The 21,442-nt window shown below is 43.8% G+C and overlaps 1 protein-coding gene across 24 annotated transcripts in view; it reads left to right on the top strand.

Annotated features, from left to right (window-relative positions):
* Positions 1-18,414: 18,414 nt before the first annotated feature.
* NRXN3 (neurexin 3) overlaps positions 18,415-21,442 on the top strand; it is a 1,038,145-nt gene continuing 1,035,117 nt past the window's right edge. For all 24 annotated transcript variants that reach the window (XR_008974789.1, XR_008974788.1, XM_057428531.1 and 21 more), the window contains exon 1: positions 18,415-18,569. The gene's annotated coding sequence lies outside the window, so the exon portion shown is untranslated. The remainder of the gene's footprint in view (positions 18,570-21,442) is intronic.

The raw sequence follows: 21,442 nt of genomic DNA, 5'->3' as shown, positions 1-21,442 counted from the left end.
AAAAACAAAACAAAAAAAACCCCACTTATTTCAGAGCAATAAATGCATTGTTTCAGGGTGAAAAATTTCCTCAATACTGTAATTTACTAGAAAAATTGAACTGCAGTTGTTAAAATCCCCTTTGGGCATTAATTTGCAGCCATTTGATTGTCATCTTTACTCCAGTACTTCTCCTGACCATGAATGCTTATATTGCTTTAAAAACCCCCAAACAAATGCATACTTATTTTGATAGTCTTTAAAAAAAATATAATAGTTAGATTTTTTCCTACTTGTTTTATGTAATGACACACCATGAAATTATGTGGAAACTGGGTTGTAATATGAACAGCTGAGCTGCCTAGGTGAAGATGGGAATTAATGCCACAACTTTGTGATTTGAGTATTTTTAAATACAAACACAGGTTTTACGAAATCAGTAGGAATTTGCCAAACTGAGTTGACAGCATTTGATCTACTATTATTACCCCAACAATTATTATTATTGTCAGAGTTAAGCTTTACCCATCTGCTTTCTTCTGTGCTCACATTAAGAACAAGCACCACTCTGGGGCTTCACAGCAGAGTTCAGGCAGCAGTGAAGCAGTGTAGCTACATGCATGAGACATGAGGAGGATCCACTGCTGAGATGAGGCAGACACCTGAGACTAGTGATGGGCAGGGCCTCTAAAATCCATTACGGTACTGGTACCTCGGCAAAAGCAGCACCAACAATCAAGGAATTACAGGATACTTTTATGCTTTGTCTGGTTGTCCAGTGATGGGTCTGGGACCCAGATGGTGCAGGTCTCAATTTGGGTGAGTTTTTTCCCTCTTCTCCCAGCTCTCCACAGTTTCTTTTACTTGCTCCCTTCTTGGTGCTTTCAAAAGCACCTTCCTTCTGCCCAGTGCCACTTTCACAGCAGCTGCCTGGCCATTTTCCACAACTGCTGTTGCTTTACTAAGAAGGCTTTATGGGTTACAGTGCCTGACATTTCCCCTCCAGTTTTGTGGGGACAATGGGAATATGTGTTGTGTCACTCATAACTTCAAAAAGCTCAAGGAGGAGTACCTGCATAACTACCAGCGAATATGATAGTTTCCTTTGGAAGCCTTAGGGTATAAAGCTTTTCAGGGAGAGATATGAAGGAAGGATGCGTACATGCATGGGGATAAATCTGATCATGTGGATCAATGGGAAGCATCTGCAAATAGAAGGAGAGAAGGAAGGTTAAAATTGGGTGCTTAGCAGGAGTTTGCATAGCAAGCAAGAAGACATGAAGGTGTGGATACATAGTTATTAAATTGTAACCCTGACACAATCTGTAGAGCTAACAAAGTCTTTAATCTGTTAGTAAGCCGTATGTTAAATTGAAAAGATAATTTCATGGCTGCATTTGCAACTTCTGTGCATGAAACATGGTATTGATGATAGGTCTTCCCCTGGACCAGTAGTATGTCCAATTAAAAAAGCCTACAAGAGCGTTTCTGCTTTATACAAGATGTTGAAAAGGTATTTCAGAGCTCACTGGGTAGATCCTGTGTTGCTTTCCTGTTTTCTTGATCTCTGATGTTTACCTGATTCTTTGAAATTTATCCAATTCTTCCTACAGATAAACTGCACCCAAGAAGTTCAGTTCATCTCCTGCAACATGCACGTTCCTACCAAGAGCCTTGCGATATGCTGGGAATCTGATCTCCACTGTGCCAGCAGGGCAAAAAGATTCTGTGTTCTGGGCCTTGACCTGCAGCTCTGGAGATCTGCATTTAATTTTCAGCTCTGCCACATACTTCCCAAGTGACCTTGTGCAAGTCATTTATTCTCTCAGCATTTAATTATCACCCTTTTGCAGATGAGAAGTTGACACTTCTCTGCCTTCCAGAGAGTAATGTGAGGATAAATTCATCAACCTTCATGTTCTGATGCGAACAATGGGAGTTCACTGAGGCAAAGCCAAGTCTAACAGGGGAGATGAGACAACATAGGGAAACTAAGCAAGGATGAAGTCCATTCTAGCTAGTTAGAGAGCTATCCTGTATGAACAGAGTATATGATGTCTTGTAGCATTTTACATCAATCCTCTGAGTGTGCAGTGCTATGACTTTATTATCCTATCCTTCTGGATAGTACAGTGACAAAACTGGGGGCTGAGTAGGATCACAAAGTTCCTTGCTCTCTTTTAGTAACCAGTCATCAGATTGCTCATTTGCTTATGTCACTTCTTTATGTAGCTCCTGCCTTTTCCTTTCTGTAGCTAATCTGAGTCAAGCATGGGAAATGGTCATTTACTGAGGTCATGGAATGTAGGGTGTTTTGCAAATAGGAAAAAAAAAAGGTGCAAACCAGAAAAAAATGCTCTTTTGGAGAGAGAATGTTTCATGTCAGTCCATGTTTTCTTCATGCTTTGCTGTCCTAGAACATCTAGGCATTTCTACTCTTGTTGCCAAAGGACATCAGCTGTGTGTGACATTTCCAGAATTTCCTAGGGAGATGGCTTTCATTTTTACAGGTGACAGTGGTGGGTTTGGAATGCATGAGCAGGCATCTTGACCTGGGTGTGAAGTTATTAAAAAGTAGGTGTGATTCAGAGGAGTAGGACTTCCTGCTGAGGTGTTGGAGTCAGCTGCCTATACGTCTCCTGAATCACTGTGGTTAGTCACTAGCAGTGTCTGTATTCCAGTCACTAAGCACACACCATAGGCACTTAACAGTCCAGACAGGGCCTCCCTTGACTGGTTTCAGTTGAAGACTTCCAAGAACCACAGAGGACTAGGTGTCCCTTCTTCCTTCTTAGCTGTTCCTGTGTTGTGGTTTAATCCCCCTAGCAACTAAGTACCATGTGGCTGCTCACTCCCTTCCATCCTTCCAATGGGGTGGGGAGGAGAATCAGAAAAAGGTAAAACCCACAGGCTGAGATAAATACAGGCTAATAATTGGAAGAAAGTAAAATATATTAGTAGGAATAAGGAAGAGAGGAATAAACCCAAGAAACAACAGTGATGCATAATACAATTGCCAACCACCTGCTGAATGATACCCAACCTGCCCCAAAGCAGCAATTGTGGGTTCCAGCTAATTCCCCCCAATTCATATACTGGGCATGATGTGCTATGGTATGGAATACCCCTTTGATAGTTTGGGTCAAGCGTCCTGACTCTCTTCCCTCCCGGCTTCTTGTGCATCTCCTCACTGGCAGAGCACCAGAGATTGAAAAGTCTTTGACTTAGAGTAAGCACTACTGAGAAACAACTAAGATATTGGTGTATAATAACTATTATTCTCATACCAAATTCAAAACACAGCACTGTACCAGCCACAAAGAAAAACCAAACAAACCCAAACAAAAAAAACCCCTCAATTCCCAATTGAAACCAAGACATCCTGCAAGTAATAAATTCAAAACTGTTGATTGGTCTTCTGCAACTGTTGCTCTGCCAGTGTTCAGAAGGGTGGATTTTAAGTGCCTTTTTCATCTTGCTCTTTCAAGAGCAGGTGAGCATCCTTCCGTGTAGCTAGTGCATGAAATCAAGCTTGAAGATATTTGGGATATCAAGTTACATATGGCAGTTGGCTTCTTCTTATGTATGGATGAAGGCAATTACTTGTCACCAGTATAGCAAAATACTGTCAGGGAGCTCTGGTCTAATTTTTGTTTTGTTGCCCACAGCTTTTACTAAAGCTATATGGAGCTTCAGGTTTTTGGCACTTTGGAAAGTCACGTTGCAAGATGCGTCACTCTTCTGTTAGCGGTGGTTACTGAATGTGTGGATGTCAAACATTCATAAAAAAATAGACTTTGTTATTTCAATTATTTTTTCAGGTAGTCACATGCTGCTTTTCGCACTTTCTGCTCAATATTAGACTAAAAACTCCACCAAACCAATGTCTTGGTAATTAATTTAACTTCAGAATTAAGTTTTCTTGCTTTGCAACTTCCGTGAAATATAGGTAGTCTGGATGCGTGCATTTTGGGATCTTTTTGGAAGCCTTCTGCTTGTGAGTCTCAGGATTTTATAATCTGATACTGTATCTCAGCTAGTGGGGTGCAAGATGTCAGGTGAAAAAGGACATGGGAACTTTGGGGCCCAGATTTTTGCATATTCTTGAATATTCAAGTGGCTAATTGCAGTCTGTTTCAGTTTGAATAACATACCTGTATAGTCTGAAGATTTGAGATGTAGTTGGGGGAAAGCAAGTTTGTTCTTTATTATTATTTATTTTTTTCCTGTCCCAGTAGCATTTTAAAATCTCACAGATTGAGGATTCTCTATTCCTAGATTCCTGATCTGAGCAGACCCTAATCACCAATTGCTTTCCCAGCATTTCTAAGATTAAGATAATTCCAGGAAAATCAAGCAGCCTGTAAGGAGTAGATGCTGTCTTTGCTTTGTCTTTATCCTAGCTTCTCTGGAGTAATGTTGGAGTGGTATAAAACATGTTTCCCTTTAGGAGAAAATGTGCTGTAAAGAAGGAAGCCTAAGTAAATGTACAATAAAGAGATGTATAAAAGTGTCTGTGAGAGACAATTCATGGTGCTGTTAGTATCACAAGAAGATTTTTGTCTTGCGTTTCAATAGGCCCTTGCTGTAGTTCAGGGAATGACTGTGATACTAAACTTTACCTTTAAACCCTATGCTGAACACAAACAGCCAGTATGCTCTTGGCCTGTTCAGCATGTCCGTTAAATAAGGGAGTATAAAGAGGTGTGCTGTGGATATTAGAGATTTGGCATGCTCATGGTATTGCTGTCACTGGGAAATGGTATTTATGAGATGTGCTATGGAGCAAATACAATATTGCTGCTAATAGAGAAACAGCCCTAGCAAAGTGCCTTTGGAACTCATGTGGGGTATGAAAATGCAATAAGACCTTTTATCAAAAGATCTCAGAGTGTGGGATGAACAAAACCTTTCTCTTCCTGCAGTGTGAGTCAGGTCATATGGGTGGATAGAGCTGATACTTAGGCACACGCAACAAAACTTGGCAACAGGAAGTGAAGGGAAGTCACATGCCTAGCAGAAACTTCAAGGGCACGCTCAGGAGACAGAATGTAATTACTCAATTTGGATTTTAGCCATGACACTGAATTAACCCTCAGAAAAAGTATGATTTTATTTATCTCAGTTCCTCATCCTGAGAATTCCTAAGATTAGAGGTAGGCAGTGAGGACCCTGTATTTAATTTTCTTGATAAGCTTTTTCTATGACCTGCATTCTTGTAATATCTGTGCCTTACAAACATGAATGAATTTAGCCTAATGTCACCTCTGTGAGGCTGGGAAGTACTTTCCCAGCTGCCCTTCATGCCTAGAAGTGGTCCCTGAGAGAAGTACAAGACTGGGTTGTTCTTTGCACTGAAGATTGCAGTCTTAGTTGCTGTCCCTTTCCACAAGGAAAGGGTTAGGTGGGAAACACTGCATTTCCCTTCCCTGCTGTCCTTGCTCATGATGAGTACAGGGATCAAGCAGATTGAGGGGCTAATCACTGTATATTTAATGAACAAAATATCAAGTTTGTTCTTGTATAGGATATTGTATGTTAGGCAGTTGCCCTGTCTCCTCTTCTTCCTGGTTGACAGTAGGATTCTTTGATCAGGTAAGTTTTCCTGTTATGTGAGCCCTAGCTGTGGAGTGCACATGAAAAGCCCGTGTTTCCTTTCACCTGAGAGTTGCCATTTGATGAAGGAGATGAGATGCATTTTCCTCTCATTTTTCAGACTACTTCCTGCAGAACAGCTGCACAGCTTCTCAGAGGCCTGCTGCTGGCCCAAGCCGCTGTGATCATAGAAATAACCAGGTAGGTGGTCATGCAGAATAAAAAGAAAAGGCAGGTAAGGTAGGGGTACACAAGCCTTCCCTGTTCCTCCCTTCAAGTAATATTTTTCTCTTTATTTTGCAATCCAGAGTATAGAGTTTTTCCTCTTGCCTTTCTCTGTCATAGGAATGGACAATGAGTAAGGCTTTAAGTAAAGCCACACTTCAGGCTCCATAAAGCTGTGTTTGATGTGCTCCACAGCAGACTTCCACACCCAGAAAGATTTAGATCCATGCAGGCACAGAATTCTGTGACTTTAAGTGGAAGGAAAGGAGCCCATATCATGAAGTCTGGTGAGATCAGAGAGCAGTTATGACCTGAGCCACTTCTCATCATGGAGTGATCAGGCCAGTGAGGGCAGGCTGGGCTATGCAATCAATCAACAGAATCTAGACCAGTAGCTCAGGTTTGCCTGTCGAAATAATCTGACAACAGTTACTCGCAGTGCCTCTGCGATGCAGCCCAGCCAGGAGTAAATCCCGGTTACAGGAAGAGCGCTGCCGAGGGAGCGCGGCCGAGGCGGTGGAGCGGGGGAGGACGGCAGCAGGGCGGCGGGGCTCCCGGCAGTGTTCAGCACCACGGAGAGCGGCATGCCCCGCCCGCGGTTCTCTTGGTGTTTGTTACTCGTCACCGTGGTGTAACAGGAGGGTTATTTTAAGCCTTTTGATGATTTTATAAACTCTTTATATGCCAAGTGCTTGCCAAACACCCACCTGGTTGAAAAGAATGGGGAAAAAAATGAAATCCAAGTTCTGTACAAGAGCAGCCAGCAAAATGGCAAGTGTGACAGTCAGTACTCAAGCAGCACTTTTCGGGCAAAAGCCTCCAAGTGCTTTATGAATATTAATGAAGCCAGCTGCAAAGCCAATCATCCCTTTACAACCTAGAGAGGTTCCATTATCCTCTTCTAGTTGAGGAAACTGAGGCAGATAAGGGTAAGGTGTTTTGCCTTGGCCAGTATCGGCCCCAGGAAATAAAGACCGTGGCCTTTATGCTCTCACTAATACAAAGCCACAGAGCTCCTATATCTCTGCCCATTTCGGTTTTAAGAGATGTATTTCCTTCTCTAAACTACCACTCGCTTAACTGATCTAGGTTGGCAACCTTATGGCAAAGGATTTTCCAGCTATCCTAATTATAGTAATTCTCACTGCCTTTCTGTATCCTCAGGATCGCTGCTTTTTGTTAAAAGAGTCACTTGCCTTATTTCAGGTGCACATCAGTACATGTGTAGTGCTAGGTTTGTTATTCTTGAAAATGTTAATTTGCAGCAACAACCTGCTCTCTTATTGCTTAGGAATATATAAATATGTGTGCTATTTTGCACTCAATTGTCAGGCATGTCCCACGCTGTTTTGTTGTTCCCCTGGACAGGTGGAGACAGAGCAGTTAGGCACTGACGGCTTCTGTCTGGTGAGCTGACTCTTGATTGACTGATTAGCTTCTTTGTATGGCAGGCACTTCTCTGCTCCATCATTAAAGATGCATCATAACCCCTTGCAAGAGCCCTTTTTTTTTTTTTCCTCTCCCTGACATGAAGAGAGAGAGAGGAGGAGTGTTTTCCAATGTTTTTACCGTAGGGAAACTTTTGTTAATATGGGAGGTCTTTCGGTATGGAGTGTAGGCAGGTTTCTGGCTCTGAAGCTGCCAGAGAGCCCGCAGTCTGTAAAACTGGTGCATGTATCTATGAGTAAGTTCTTTGCCATAGAAAACTAAAAAAATTGACAGGGTAGTAACTCATACATAGAATTGTAGAATAGTTAGGGCTGGAAAGGACCTTAAGGTCATCTAGTTCCAACCCCCCTGCCATGGGCAGGGACACCTCACACTAAACCATGTCACCCAAGGCTTTGTCCAGCCTGGCCTTGAACACTGCCAGGGATGGAGCATTCACAACTTCCCTGGGCAACCCATTCCAGTGCCTCACCACTCTTACAGTAAAGAACTTCCTCCTTATACCCAGTCTAAACTTCCCCTGTTTAAGTTTTAACCCATTACCGCTTGTCCTATCAATACAGTCCCTAACAAGGAGTCCCTCCCCAGCATCTTTCTGGGCCCCCTTCAGATACTGGAAGGCTGCTATGAGGTCTCCACGCAGCCTTCTCTTCTCCAGGCTGAACAGCCCAACTTTCTCAGCCTGTCTTCATATGGGCTGCTCAAAATATTTTTCATGTATAGCGTTCCATTACTTTTTGTTTCTAGAAGCTATCTTTTGTATTAAATAGTTAACCTTTGTAAAAAATATGGGAAGGAATTGGTATTCTTCATTTTACAGTTGGATAAGAGTAGATATGGAGAAGGAGACTGGCTTATACACGTGGTTGCAGGTGTCTGGACATTCAAGTTCCAACTCTCAGTCATTTCATCTTGACACCAAACCACACTTTTCTTCCAGAGGTAGGAGACAAGACCCAGAAGATGACCCCAATTCTCTGTCAGTGCTGTATCTGCTTTCAATTTTGCTGTTGATAATGCTATGGAAGTCCCTTATCTAATATGCTGTCTGCCTGGAGAAGTGATACCAATGTGTGTAAGTGTGAACTTAAATTGACATGCTAGTATAACTTCATTATTTCTTTGTAAGATAACTTTCCACAAGTCAACTTGCATCACTCTGGAAGGAGCTTAAGCTAAGGAGAACAAAAAAGCAGCTCCTGTTCTGCAGCAAGCATCTACACAGGGAATTATAACGCTTGTCTAACAAGATTTCTGAAGTTACACTGATAAGGCCAGTAAAACTCTGTTTCAGACAAAGCATAGAATAGTTCACTTGTGTTGCAGCACTTTCTGCATCATCGTTGCAGGTATTGTTATGAACTTGGAGATGATGTGGCTGCTTCTGCAGCAATGTAGTGCCACAAATAGGTTGGGCTGTAGTCCTAGGATTATGCCTGGCAAAAAGGGACAAGGTAATCAATGTCTTCTGTCTGCGGGTCAGTATCCTAAGAGTCAGCTGTGGTTTGTAGCTGGGTGGGGGAAGGATGCGGTCTTCCGTTCTTATGAATTTGCCTATGCATGGGATGATCATAAACGTGCTTTATATGATAACTGTGATTCCTTGCATAGAGTTGATCACAGTATGTTCAAGACACTGCAGTTCAGCTGTGACTGACTTGCCTAGCTGCGTTCAGGTTGTACTAGTCCCCTTGATGTAACCCCCAGGGCCTCTTGCTGGGATAGCAACAGGCTGGGCAGAACTTTGTTAATTAGAGCCTGTTGGAAACCTTCTCTTTATTCAGATGGTAATATGAAACACAACAACTAGAGATCCAGTGGGTCTTCTGACTCCTTCTGCCCTTTGGTTGAAGGATCAGCTTCTTGTAGGAAGATTCTGGCTACCATTTACAAGATGCCAATGCTGAGAAATGCCACCTCTTCATTTAAATAAGTACACCCATTGTTGTATTACAATTTACATCCTGATCCTAGATCTGAAGAGTAGAAAGTTTCAGTGTCTCCAGTGCCAAATATAGGCATCCAAACAGCATTTTGCCTAATAGGAATCTGCTTGCTACAGAAATTTAATGGTCATTCTGTATTAAACCTGCAGAAGAATTCATGTATCTTTCTACATGACAGCAATCAGGCCTATGCAGGCATTTAGATGTCAACATATGGAGTTTTGTTGGGTCCTATATGTGGCCTAAATCTAAGAGATCTGTAGATCTGTAAAGTTGTGGTTTAAAATTGTAGAGGAAATCCTGTCACTTCAGAGACCTGCGGAGATCTCCATTAAGAGCTAGACATAGCATAGATTCATCCTGGGATGCAGCATGCTTGGTTTAGTGGAAGAGTGGAGAGCTGAGAAAAAGTCATAATTCAACAGATAATTCAAAGGAGCTTAACATTGGCTCCTTTTTAATTATAAGGCATGTTGATTGGCTTCTAATAATGTTTTATTAAGTCATCTTCAGTCAGGGGGATATTGATGGCGATGGACTGCTATGGAGCTGTATTTGTGGTGGTGTGAGAGGTGCACTGTGGGAGGGCTGTGAAGGCTACTCTATTTTTGGGATATAACATTGCAGTGCAAGGAGGAACGGATGGCACCTTGCTGTGAAATAATATAATTCATACCCATTTCTTTCCAGTATTGCTCTTTGAATGGGCAGTGACACGGCCGCCTTGTCTAAAGGCAACTGCCCAACCTTTGCTCATCCATGTACAGTGTAGAGTTTCAGCTCTGTTAGGAATCATTTGCATGCAGCAGAACTCATTCTCTGAGTTGCATTGGTGCAGTGCCAGTCAGCTTGGGGAGGGAAGGCAAGCCTGCTAACTGGAGCTTTTGCTTGTTTGCTGTGTATTTTTATCTCCCCCTTCAATCTTTTTTCTTTTTTTCTTTTTTTTTTAATTTCGATATTTGTTGTCAGTTCATTTATTTTTATGACAAATGATTTTTTCATTCCAGAACCAGAAAGCAATAGAGATGCCAGAATCATGGGGCATCTGTTCTTTACTTTTAATTAGTCTTTTTTCCCCACTTGCTTCCAGCCCATATAGAGAGATGCGTGACTTCTCCCTCCCCACCCCCCACTTAAAAAACTACCTGTATCTATATGCCAAAGACAGACCACCGATGAGGCCTTAAGCATTGTTTAAGGATAAATAAAAGTCTTTGCATGCAGTTGCTTCCCAAGGGTAAAAGTCTGTGTTCAGTGAGGTTTGTCCTCAGGGAAGTTTGTTGTTCTTTCCTTAAAGTGGTAAAACCCATCATGCAGATTAATCATGAATCTGTTACTTTGGTCGCTATATAACAACTCCAACCCTTTGTTTTCTATTTTGAAAAATGCCATGTGTCCCATTCCTCTACCTTTATGCTTACTACTTCAAGTTCAGCGCTGATTTGGTTGATGGAAGGAAGGAAGGAATCCAACGGGACCTGTAGTCAGTAGTCATAGCCAGTTTTTGATAGGAGCTGTACACTGATTTCAAGGAAAGGAAGAATGAAAAACCTACAGCAGGAAAAGAAAGCATGAAAGTTTGGCCATTAAACTATAATAGGGTATCGTCAGTTTAATTTGAACAGGGAAACATGTAGATGCAATGGCCCTCAGTTCATGCCAGTGATGAAATTTATGAGGCTCTGAAAGGACATCGAAAGGGGGAGGTAGTGAGCTTCGTATTACATGGGAGAGTTTAAGTGAGGTGGCAAAGGCATCAACAAATAGATCATAGGGAATAATCCTGTTCTGACTGTGAGGGAATGGATGAACTATGACCTTAGCTGGTCTTTCTCACCTGTAACTCTCATGTGGATATGACACTTTGAAGTGCTGAGAATATCCATCAATATCCACTGAAGTCTGTGATAACTAAAGGCAGGGATCGTTCTGCAGCTAGTGGTATTGCTTCTGTAGATTTGAAGCATTCCTCTCTGTTCTCTGCCTCAGACACAGCTCACTTTTCTGCATGTTTCAGCACTCCACATGTTTTGCTTGCCTCACTCTCTGCTTCACAGCTGCTGCATTAAATCCGTTCATGGACACTTCAAAGATGCTGTGGAAATGTATTGCTTGCCTTCAGCAATAGCGATGGTTGGCCAGTTGCATTGCTCCCCTAGCCCATCAGCCCCAGCACTGCGGTACTTGTGTTTGCTGGACTGTTCCTTCTGAGTGTATGGAGGTGAACACATGTTCCATATTAATCTTCATTTCAATGAAGTTGTTTTAGTTCATGCTTTATTGCAGCGCTTTGTAATAATGCATCTGTAATGGCAGCCCTTGGGGCAGCAGTCGCATGTGGCAGGCTGAGTGCCTGAACTGCTCCTGAGAATGACTCCAGTCATACAGAATGAGGCACTCCCTGGTGCACCATCTGAATTTATAATCCCAATTTATATGGTGCCCTAAAGCAAGCTTTGTATTTGCTCTGGGACACAGGGGCCAGGCTATAGAAGGGGAACTGCTCTCCATTTTTCTGCTGTCCCTTTTTCGAATATATGCATTTGTCTAGCTTTTCAACTTGCCTGTCTTAAAGCCTAGGCTGAGCTCAGGAAAAGCAAGAATATGCTTTGATACACAGTGATAGGTGCAGAATCTGTAATTGGTCAAAAGAGGCCTGCTGCCCATCCCATGGCATCAATCAGAGCCTTCCACTAGGTGTGGAGGGGAAAGGTGTAGGGGACAGTCCTGTGCGCAGTGTAGGGCAGACTCCTGGCTGTTAGCTCATTATGGTCATGCTTGTGTGGCTGGGAGTCGATATTGGCTTAACCTTCTCTGAGAAAACAGGTGATGAGACCCAAGCCATTTAGGCTTTCGTTTTCACAGCCCGGGGTTGGATTTTCCAAGGTAGGTGCCCAGGGGGATTTTCAGAAAGTACTTGAATAGCGCACGTATCTAATGTAAATTAACTTTGAAAAAGGAGCATACAGTGCTTTAAAGGTCAAAACCAATGCTTTAAGCTTGCCCTGGAGACATGCCACACCTATCATTAAACAGGATAAAAGGCTTTTGTCAAAAATAGTGTTCAGTAGGTGGAAAGAAAGTATGTTTTGCTCTTTTTGGCTTCCTGGCGGATTTTGCTTATGCTACAAAATTCCCATTCCCTAGTGTTTTAGAGCATTAGGGAGAGAATTTTCCCCCCTCAACACGGTTTTATTGGAGTCCTGTTTGGGGATCCTCATCTCATTTTAAATCTTCAAGTCACAGACTAATGCAGAACAAAGACATTTATTGTCATCTGATTGTGAATGACAGATACATCCTCCCATGGATAGAGCAATCTCTGATGGCACTGTGTTTGTCTGACATGTGAGCAGAGAAAATAACTGATTGTTTCATTTTATCATGTTTATCCAAAACGGTGCATAAGGTTTTAAAATGAGATGGCCCAACCATTAGGAGGACACTGGCTGCAGTGGTTGTTCTTTACCCTTAGAGTGTCCCAATTGATCAGCTGGTTAGAAAAAGAAAACTGCAAGCATCTTTCAGGAACTCTCAGAATAAAATAAATTCTGCTGGGAAAACCTACACTTCAGTGGCTGTGGAGCAGATCAGAGCTCAGTCATGAGATGGGTGCTCTAGTGGGTGTGAGGGGGCTGCTTTTTGAGGAGAGGGCAGCTTGTCTTGTCCTGCACTGATGAGGTTGCTCTGCATTTACGTCCTTATTCCATGTGCTCTTGATGGATGGGGAGGATTCTGTATTGCATGGGTAAGTAGCTACAGGTAAGTGTCTGGCATGAGATTGCTAGCGGTTGATCCTGAATAATGAACATAAGTCTAGATACAACCCCCCCGGCTGTCTTTTCCTGCATTGTTAGGAGTGTTGTCTGATGGTTACAACAGGAAATGTCCTTGTGTTGTACCACTAGTCTTAAGTAATCAAGCTGTCTGTACCTCAGTGTTGCTGAAGGAGGTCAAGGGCAAAGTGGAAATAATATTTAATCTTACTTGAGGAGTTGATGGAGCTATTCAAGAAGTGGCTCCTGTGGTTCCATTAGCTGAGTGCTTTATTAAAGAGAGGTTTATCCTTCTCTCATGTTAAATCAGCTTTTCTGATCACAGAACTTTCCATGCTCCTCTTCTTTTAGTACTCATCAATTCCTATTCCTACCCAACCCTGCTAATGGACAAGCAGGTATGACATAGTGTTTGTTGCCAGGGAAACACACTGTGATGTCATTGGCTCATTTTCATGGCTCCATCTGAGGATTCAGAAACAAGAAGAGGAGGCAGAGTTCAAGTAGAGGAGGTAGTAAGCAATTCTGCTGAGTCTTACTGCAGAGGGGGCTAATGACATCTCAGAAACTGGAGTGATCCCACAGAACACTCGAGAAGCAAGACTTCAGAGGACTTAAGAAACAAGAGAAGACAGGGTTCAAAACTGGTGGAAATAGTTGTTTGCGCATTAACTCTGAACTGTGGCTTTGACCATTTCACTGGACGCTGTCTGCTGCCTGTAGAAGTGGTTCTCTTCTTTTTGGGCCATTACCAAATCAGGGTCTCAGAAGGATTGTTGATGATAAGAGATGGTAATGGATATTTTTCTGTGTTAGAATGAGATGTAGAGTTCTGTCTAATAAGTGTTAGTGGAGATCATACAGCCAGTGTGACCACCATCAAATTTGATATTGCTGGCTGAGAGAAGGTACAGCTTTATGGTTTGTTGGGTTTTTTTCCCTTCTTTTGCATACTCAAGTGTGCACACACATCTGACTTACCTGTCGTAATGCTTATGTATTCCTAAATCTAAATACTCGTGTACAAGGCACCCTCTGACAATGATGCTCTGAAAGATGGCAGAAAACATTGTATGAGACTTGGAGAAGTGCTTACATAATTTTTCCCCCATATATGTTAGCTATTGTAATGACACATACTCCCTTCCCCTATCTGCCTTGCCCTGAACGTGTTCCTGCAGCATTTGCACACACACTGCTCCTATTTAAGCCCTCTTACACACTCCTCCTACAAGGAATCCTCTCATCTGAATGGGTTTACCCTTACATGCCTGGGTACACACATCGCGTTTTTTGGCACATGCTCTCCCATTCATACACTGCCACATACTTGAATGTGTGTCCTTACAGTTTCTGCCCCCTGTACACTCAGATAGACAAAGTGGTGCGCAGAAAAGCACTTCCTGTACAGGCTGTGTAGAGTTTGTCTGTAGTTGTTAAATAAATGCAACAGAACCTGCTAGGAGGAGGTCTGTGGATCAAGAAAAGATGGATGTGTCCTGCAAGGGGCCAGAGTAACTTTGGAGGCTGAACCTCCCACTGGGGTGAAAAATTATGTTTGAAGGAGAAGGGCTCAGAACTGCTCTTCTGAGATGATGGGAAAGGGAGTTCTGATCAGGTGCTGTCATGATTACTCTTTTTCCCCATCTCTGTTATTTCTTATTATTGTAATGAGGTTTGCTCTCTCAAGAAGGATAAGGTCACCAGTGAGATAAGATCAGCTTCGTTTGGCACAACCAAGATGATCTGATCACAGTTTGGACTGCAGCTTCTAAATTCACCTTGGGTATTAACTCTGGGCAAAAAGACACTGAAATTGCTAACTTGGCAAAAAAAGAAAAAAAGATTAAAAAAATAGCCAGAGAGATAAACTGCATTCTTGCCTTGTGCAGACCTCCCTGCCACTGTTTCAATGGCAAAGTCCCCTTGAGCCTCATTTCTGTTAAACAGTACCATACAAATGCTTGATTTCAAGGGTTTGGTGAATGCTGTGCAGAGAACCTATGGAAAAAGCCAGGAGATTATGGGACAATGTTGCAGTGCAGACTCTTCCTACCCCCTGCTGCCATGCTCGGGGCATTACTTTAGATGGAATCTTCTAGATCTTGTATTGCAGTATTTGGAAATCCTAGCACAATGAATGATGACTCTACCTCCTGTCTATTCTGTCTCCAGAGCCTTTTCCGGGTTCTGATCCCTCTTTCTTGCCTCCAATGCTTAACAGAAAAGGGGGGACGGGACGGGACGGGACACCAGGAACTGATGGTAATGGCACTTACAGTACTGCGTCAGGAAGTTAGGTTACTCTTGTGAGACAGCTCGCTCCTCTAAGAAGACGTAAGCAAAAGCTGTGTCTTGTGGGTACTACAGCCACTGCCCGAGTTAGCAAGCCCAGAACTCAGAGCAGAGTAAGTACATTGCAGTCAAACAGCTCCCCGTAGCAGTTTATTGAAAACTGCACCAGCTGAATCGCACCAGTTTGTTGACACTATAATGTCTTTTGGAAAACAAGCACATGAGCTTGGTAAAAAGTTTTGGAAATTTATTCTGAAGGGGGCAAGCAGAAGAAGATGAGTAACATATCTATCCCACTGTATTCTTGCCTTTGCCTTTCTGTGCCGGTGGTGGGAGCAGAGAGAGCAGTGCTTGTGTCAGGAGGGACTAGCCAGGTACATCAATCTGTGTCGCTGCTCATTTAGAAGGCCCCGTGGAAATGGAACTGGCCCTTTTCTTAATGAAGACACTGGAAAAGGCTGATGTATCTACTGATCACCTTATAGATGTAGAGTATGTCATATATTTGTAAAAGTCTCAGCACAACGCCAGTGGCATATGACAGGCATTGCCGGATTAGAGCACTATCAGAGGGGCTGTTGCAAGGCTCACTGTGGTAATGATTTTTTTCCTTCTGCTCCATACAACTTGTTTGCAAACTGCTGGGTGAGAGCTAGAGATGTGAAAGAAAGAATTAGAGGAATTAGTCAGATAAATCCACTTCCTATTGAGGAATTGGAGTATAACTTGCTGGACAAAGAACTCCTCGTACTACATTGCTTTCCTCTTGCCTCTGTTTTGCTCCGCACCACAGCAAAGATGTGCCTTGCAATCTTAAGGAAACTTCCCTGCTCTTCTAATATTTTTCTCACTACTCTTTACCTATCTATAAAATGATGTCTGCTATTTTGGTGCCTGCCTGTAACAGTTTTTTGGAAGCAGAGGTCTGTGTGTCTGAGTTATGCACAATAAGATTTCTTTCAAAGTAGTTGTTCTTTCAAAGTAGTTGTTATCTTCCTTGGTTCATATATAGCACTCTGAATAGAATAGAACCTCAGTTAGATGAACTCTCCTCTCTTTCTGATCTATAAATATTTCATATATGGGGGTTCTAGGTCTTTCTGTTTCAAGTTGGAAGAACAGTGTGTGGATAAAAACTACCTTGTTTCCCCCAAATCTTCCTGGGATCACTTCACCCTTCGTGATTAAGCTGGCTATAAGCTGCCATTGTAGTTTGTTTTTCTCTCAGGGTACATGCTGTTTTCTGTCTGCCAAACTGAAGAGGTTTAGCTTGCAATGAGTAGAGACTGCTGTTGTAACAGATTTTACATGGAGGCTACTCTGGTGATAGGCAGCCAGTTCAAAATATGCTGCAAGTATGTGCATGGTCTTAGAAGACCTTGGAGAGTGACGGGCCAGAAGTAGTGCAGTTTCGGATGACTACTTCATCAAATGATTACTTTGATAAACTGTAAGCTACAAAATGCTAGATTGGCGGAACTATCAGCAGAGGAAGAAAGGTACTAGAAGACAGATTTTATTGCCAGGCGCACATTTTAAATCTGGAGTTAACTATTGAAGTAAATGAAGTAATACCTGATTTTCTTCACAGCAATTGAGACCAGGATCTAATCCCATGCCCTGAGGAGGGATTGATAGTTCTCACTACTGTTATGTTGTCCATACAAAACAGGAAGCTTAACAATAACCTGCCTTTGCACAGACATCTAAAGGGATAAATTCTTGCTCTTGGGATGCTGATTTTGAGTCAGGAAGATGCCTCTTTGCTGGACCATTGTCACCTTGTTGAAATAGGTCTCCATTATCCTCTCTGTGCATGTATCTGAATTTGTTAGGGGATGTGTAGGACTGTGTTTTCTAGAGAAACTTCCCAGGGGGCTCCTAATACTACCTGAAACTACTATTTAGTATTTCTGTGTGGCTATTATTCGCATCAGACACAGCTGCATTTTGATAGTGGGCAAGGTGATCAATACATACTGTATAAAATAATAATTATTTATTATTTATTGAGTGCTGTGAGTAAGCTGTCTGCTATGCAAAATGTGGAAAAAGACAAAAACCTTTTGAATACATGATCAGAAGAGGGAAGGAAAGGCAAATAGCTTTCTAGTCTGCCCCTTAAGGAAAATGTAGCATGAGTGTCATACACAAATTTTACAAGATTGTAGGGTTTGGAGAGAGGGGCTGGAAGGTTTGATTTCTCACTTTCTGTTCTGTGTGTGCTTTATGTGCACCTATGATCTTGCCTGCTAGTTGTCTTTGTGGTGGACTTTCATCATGATAACACATTAAACAGCTTTACATAGATGCTCTCCACAGAAGGCACTCTGAATTATTTTGTTTGCTGCGCCAAGTGTTCGTGGTGATAAAATGATAAATAATGATTCTTAGGATACACACTCTTGAGTGAAATGTTGCCTCTGGTGCAGTGGATGCTGTCTGTCGGTGCGATTGTCTCTGCTTTTACACGTGAGGAAACGAATGGATGAAAAGTTTGAGGTATTTGTTCAAAGTAACAAGGAAACTTAGTGGCTGGTTTAAGTGAAATGGGCAGTCTATAAATTGACTTGAAATGCCCAGTAGGTTTGGGTCAAAGAGTCTTCGTGAACTTTAATGGTTTTGAGGGGTTCACGGAGGTGATCGCCTGAGGGTCTGAGGAAGGGTTTACCTCCTGTTCCGACGGCAGGTCCCTGCTTGCTTGGGTGGCGTTGGCAAACTCTAGGAGTAAGCTGCGTACCTCTCCTCCCCTTCCTAGGACCAGAGGGGCAAAACCACCCCCGTGCTGGGCTGGCCGGGCGAGGCAGCGCTCCAGGAGCGAGACGCCGACGGGGCTGGAGGCAGAAGCGGAGCCACCAGCCCCTCGCTTGGGAGGAGGCGGCGGTGCCGCCGCCAGCTCGTGGGCAGCAGCCCGGCGGGGCTCTACTGCCGCTGCCCGCGGCTGAGGCCGGCCGGGGGCGCGGACCCGGGCCCGCGGTCTCTTTAAAAGCCGGGGCCGGGCCGGGCGGGTGCGGCGGCAGGGGGCGGCGGCGGCGTGCGCGGGGCTCGGGCTGCTCCGGCACCGCGGCGCGCTCAGCCCTGCGCAGCTCCGCCCGCGGCCGCCCGCGACTGTCACGGCTCGGAACGGCACGGCACGGCACGGTACGGTACGGCTCGGCTCCGCTCCGTACGGCGCGGCCAGCCCAGCCCAGCCTCCCCGGGACCTCGCGAGTCTCCGCGGCTGGGGACACGCTGGAGCCCCCTGCCCCGCAGCGGAGGCGAGCCGCGAGTTGGCGCGGCGGCCGGAGTCCGCCCGGCTGCGCAGGTGAGAGGGGGCGGCTGGCAGGGGGCGGCTCGGCTCGGCGGGGACTGCCCGACCGGCGGGCGCTGGACGCCGCTGCTCCGGCACGCCGCGAGCGGGTTTCTCCTGGCCCGCCTCACGGCAACTGTTTCGGATCGGTTTATCCCTCTCCCTGCTCCCCGTGCTCCAGCGGGGCTGGGCGCTGCCCGCCCGGGAGGAGCGGGCGCGCACCGACCACCCGGGACGCTCCGTCCCCGGTTCCTTTCTCTCTAGTTACTGGGAAATCGCAGTTCCCACGGCTGGGCTTCTTGGAGTAGAAAATGGGTGGCCTCTCGCAAAAGAAGACGCTACGCTGAGTTTCAGCAGGGAGACGTTTAGAGAGAGCCTACCTACTGTTTGGCTAAAGCGTAAGGATTTCTTTAAAGAATTATTAATGAGGAAAGAAGAGAGGCTGAAGATTAAAGTTTTTTTTTTCTTTAATATTTTTCTTCTTCCAAGTCTTCGGATCTATTACAGTAGCGCCTTTCCTCCCCGCCTTCCATTTGTTTGTATTAATGATTTAGTAGTCGTCTTGCCTGAAAACTTCCACCGTGAGCGACTGCTGTGTTTTTTCAGGCAGTCAAGTGACCTTAAAGGTTGGTTCAATGCTTCCTTCGTGCAAGATGTATGTGAAATAACCGCTGTGGTCGTGTGATTTTTTTTTTTTTTTTTTCCCTTCTCCTTTTCTGTCGGGAAAAAAAAAAATCCACCTGCTTTATAATTTAAAAGAAAACATCATTCGGTCAGGGAGTGATGTAATTCTCCTACCTAAGGGCACTGACTCTGGTGCTTTGCAGGTGACTTGTCTTTTGCTTACTCTTTGAATTTATTTTAATTGTAGGTTTTTGTAGCTAGGAAGGAACATATTTAACCAGTGCTCTTTGAGGGGCATTTTGCTAAAATTGAAATTTTTCTCTTTCAAAAATTTTTTTCCTGATTTCTCCCCCCACCCCCCCAAGAAAACAATAAAAAGATTAGGCATGAGATCAGCAGCAGAAAGACGAGAGGACTGGGGAGGCAGAAGCCAGGCTAAACCCACCGAATCGTTTCTTAAAAGGACACTTTGAGCCTTTCGCTTTTCCAAGCTCTTTCCACCTTTCCATGATCAAACTGTTCAACGCTTTGTTACAAATAGTTTTAAGAAATTATTTCTGTTTCTGCTAAATATTAGATTCTTCCTGTATTTTTTTTTTACTGCACGGAATTGTTTCGTGGTAAATACACAGCCTTCCTAAAAAGGTGAATATTGAAACAACCGCTTTCCAATACCTGCTTATTGTGTATTTTGAGGGGCTATTTTTTGAGGGGGCGAACTCTTAAATAGACCAGTAAAAAGTCTAAGAGAGATGTCGAGTTGGTGGGGGAAAAAATGATTGCAAAAGGTTTTGTTTGTCGTGATGGTAGATAGAGTTATTAAATGTAATGTGAACCAGAAGGGTGTTACGTCTGTCTCAGGTTTAAGTTAAAATGGTCATCGGTGTTAAGTTAGGCCAGTTTATCTATGGGTTAGTAGTATTTTCGGGGGGAGGAGGTTGCAGAGATTACTGGTCTTGATTTTGGGAGTGGACGCACTTCATCAGCTGAGCGAACTAGGTTATTGTATAGACATAATTTCCCATTTGTCTGTCGGTTTGTTTTCAGTCTTCAGCAGTTTCTTAAACATTTGTCTCTACACATATCTGGTTTTTGGGAGTAGGGAGGTGCACCTGGGGACATTACAAGTTTGGGGATAGTGGGAGCAACAGGACTGTGTTTATTAAAAAAAAATAAAAATAAAGAAGTTAAGAGGTGAGGATTCTCTTTCTGGAGCATTCGGGCACCTTCCAGTGGGGTACATCTCTCAGTTTTTAATTATTTATTTCACTTTTGTCCTTTAAAAAAGAAAGTAGAGCGAAACCAAAATGAAACAAAATAAAATCAGAGCAAGCGTTGAAAAATATATAGATAAAGGAAGGGAACGGCTGAAAGCCCAGTGCTTGATTTCATCGTCCCGGTGGCGATGGCTTCTCGATAGAAGTGATATCTGCCGATATCACCCCTGTTCCATGGCTGTAGCCTGGCCTCATTTTACGCTGCGTTTCCACTGAACATGTTGACATGCTGCTGCTTATATAAGGGGAAGAACAAATTCAAGCAGATTAGTGCTTGGGATTTTGAGATCGGCTACCCAGATCATGTTGTGGGTTTTTTTCCTTTCCTTGGGGGAGCCGATGAGGGAAGGCTGGAGAATGATGCGAGGGGGTGAAATTGGGATGTGTGGTTGGGGGAAGATGGGGTTGATGCGAGGAGCAGCTTATTCGCATAATGTCTGCGCTGCGTCCCTTTTCTTTTTATAAAACCCATTATCTCTAAAAACACATTATTCTTCAGCCTGGTCTAAAAAAAAGAAAAAAAAGTAGTGGGAGGGGTTATCATAGCGAGGGGGTTCGGTATGGGAATCATTAGACCCACTGCTGCAAAACCAAGATACAGAAATCCATCTGCACCAACATTTCGGGGGGAGGGAGGGCGTAGAGAGGGGGGAAGGGATGGATTGTCTATCTTGGATTAGCGAAGTGGAGCTTTGTATTCTTCATTTTCCTCCCCATTTTCTGCCATTTCCCCCCCATCCCCCCCATCCGCACACCCGCTTTCCTTCTCCCAGCCCCCACCCCCTCAAAGGTTTCTCATCCCTTGACGAGAAAATTCTGTGTTACATCCTGATGGCTCTGCGGCTTTTTTTTAGTGCATCACAACAGTGGCACGATGACCTTTGCTTTGTGCCACACGGATTTGGGTTCCCGATAGGGCTGTGACCGCAGCTTGGGCACCCGTGCACACACTGGTGTGCCCATAGTCATGTACCTAGGACAGGCCGT

This window comes from Pezoporus wallicus, unplaced genomic scaffold (assembly GCF_028554395.1).
Source record: "Pezoporus wallicus isolate ANWC-B61680 ecotype Strahan unplaced genomic scaffold, APGP_CSIRO_Pwel_v1 contig_3486, whole genome shotgun sequence".
Lineage (NCBI taxonomy): Eukaryota > Metazoa > Chordata > Aves > Psittaciformes > Psittacidae > Pezoporus > Pezoporus wallicus.
The sequence above is the reverse complement of the archived record's forward strand: the minus strand, read 5'-3'. Positions and strand labels throughout refer to the sequence as shown.